At 45.2% G+C, this 2,577-nt stretch overlaps 1 long non-coding RNA gene across 1 annotated transcript; it reads left to right on the top strand.

The window, feature by feature from the left end:
- The first annotated feature begins 953 nt into the window (after nucleotides 1-953).
- LOC127338387 (uncharacterized) lies at nucleotides 954-2,256 on the top strand. The gene is made up of 3 exons (XR_007874342.2): nucleotides 954-1,717; nucleotides 1,866-1,948; nucleotides 2,068-2,256. It is a non-coding gene; the product is annotated as an uncharacterized lncRNA (long non-coding RNA).
- Nucleotides 2,257-2,577: the final 321 nt, after the last annotated feature.

Here is a 2,577-nt window from a genome sequence, read left to right as displayed (position 1 = left end):
TGTCTCTTTGAAGCGGGTGAACCAACCAAAAAACTGGACAAGATTGGAGTACTGGACTTACAGCTTGGCCCTTCGCCGGCCGGCCGCGTGCGCGGCCAACCACTGGAGTGCCGTCCAGGCTCCCCATAGAGCGTGGGGCGGGGACAGGGTGATCCGGTACACTGCCGATCGACTCCAACGTCGCTCCTGCCTGCACGGCGAGCGCATTGGCGACTCTCGAGCCATACTGGCCTACTCGAAGATGGCCTTGCAAAAAGGAGGTGCGCGAGCAGGATGCAAAGTCAGAGCGGTCGGCACCACAGCAGAGATGGACGCAAGGAGGAGCGAGGTGATTTAGGGTTGGGCTACGCGTACTGGACCGATGCGCATGGGTTTGTTAAGTTGTTGAGTTAACCACGGGGTTTGTTTTAGGTAGCTGGTGGAGTTGCACGTGACGTTGTTTTTAGGTTGTTTTAATCATGTCCTTCTGGTTGGATCTCACGTTGAGAAGGGTAACTAATCACGATGGTTAAGGGATCGTGCGGATGAGTTGTTAGATTTTGCGGTGGCATATCTCTGTAATTTGTTAGATGTGTGACACCAGGCATTCGTAGGTTTCACCTTAATAGTAAAGATCTCTTTGAAGTGGGTGAACCAACCAAAAAATTGGACAAATTAATCAGCCCTTGACGAAGTAGAGCTAGACTTGATGAAGTTTGTTGACTCCGGCCGTCCGAAACAACGATCCCTTGGGGTATCTTCTCTTTCTTAATAGATGGCCCCATTTTGCTGATCTCACAGCGAGCCACGTCACCGGATTAGACGTTTTCACCTCCCCCGCTTGGTCCCAGGCTCCCAGCCGTACGGTACCAGTTACTCGCCAGACGGACACGGCTGAAGCCACCGATGGGTATGTGGGCTGCGTTTTCTTAAATGGGCTGGACGAGGCACCCGGCGAAGAAAAGTGCCAGCCGCCGTTAGTCTTCCCTGTGATTAAGATCCCCTAAATTCTCCAGTAACGCACCCTCCACTCCCCACCATGATGATCGGTTCATTAGCACCCCCCTAACCCCCTCCTCGCCATTTTATAACTCCGCCGTGACGACGCCACTAATCTGCAGACGGCTCGCAGCCATGGCCCATGGCCACCAGCGGCAGCAGGCTGGATATGGAGGATATCATCACCTCCGTTGCCACCAGCAGTTGGGGCGCTGGCTTAACCCACTACTCCCTGACGACTTTATATGTTCTTCTATCCAAATTTGTTTTGCAGGATGGCGTTAACTTTGCACACGTGAATCTATCCCCTGACATCTTCATGATTACACGTTTGCGCTCGCGACAGATCAAATCCCTGGCAGCCTAGACGAACTCCACCAGCGGTGAGCCTTCGCTAATTGCGTTTTCAGGATTCAGGTACTTTTTCGATAATCTGAATTTCATACATGTCGCACTATTGCTCTCCTCTTTTCCAAAATATTCTCATACAATCAAAGGTCAGGTGAGTCCCTGCTACAATCATCATGATGATGAGCTTCATTCTTATTAGTAGTATTAAAAACTGCAAGCTATGTATGACATCAATCTGCAGAATCGAGGGTGGGTTTTATCTGGAGCATCAGTGCTAGACATCATTAGCTGAATTAACATGCAACTCCAAGACAATATGCAGGACCCAATTAACCTGCATATATAGCGGAGGTATCCACATAAGATGTGCAAGTTGTGCGGTAGTGAGGTACACTTCCTTTTCTTTTGACCACACTGTAATCTGGTTGATACATAGAAGAAGCATAATAGCATATTAATGTTGTTCTGCCTTTTTCGCAGAAAAAAAAATGTTGTTGCTAAAGGGTAATATGTTGTTCTGCCTTTTTCTATGGCAGATGGAAGTTGCATCGGTCCAGCTGCCCCTGATGACAAAAGATATGTTTCTTGATCCAATTCATCTATCGTATATGTAACGAGGGTAATTTGCTGCACATTCCTCTAAACTTTTGTTTTATGCTCTTTTGCCCTATGAGGAAGTTTAAGCACGGCTGGTGTTTTATAAGCTGTGGGAACTAAATGCAGCAATTCATGATGCAGAGTGCCCGATGCGAAGTGCTAGCCTGGATTGGATCTGTCTACTTCAATCGATCTTTTTTACATGGTTCATTTGGAACTAAAATAAAACTTTACGTAAAGGAGCAAGAGAATTATGATCATCAGTTGTAACGCTTCCTCTTTTTTTCCTACCACTACATTCAGGATAACCAAAGCTTGAATTTGACATATCTTGAGCTTTTATTCTAACATGTTTATTTTTTATATAATTATAAATACATACGTCTTGGAGGCTGTGAGTGCACACACACGCTTAGAATCAATTATTTGTATGCTCCATGCACTTTCTTTTTGCACGAATTCTCTTTTGATTGGAACAGCTTATAAATATATTGCTTTATAGATAAGAAGAAAGCCCATTCAGTTTGATTTTATTGATTTACAAATGAAAAAATATTTCACTAAGAGGATTTTCTTAGCATGAAAACTTGGATCCATTCCTATTTTGCACTATTAGTTCTTTCATAAAACATCCTTAGTAGAATGTAAGTC

Source organism: Lolium perenne, chromosome 3 (assembly GCF_019359855.2).
Source record: "Lolium perenne isolate Kyuss_39 chromosome 3, Kyuss_2.0, whole genome shotgun sequence".
NCBI lineage: Eukaryota > Viridiplantae > Streptophyta > Magnoliopsida > Poales > Poaceae > Lolium > Lolium perenne.
The sequence above is the reverse complement of the archived record's forward strand: the minus strand, read 5'-3'. Positions and strand labels throughout refer to the sequence as shown.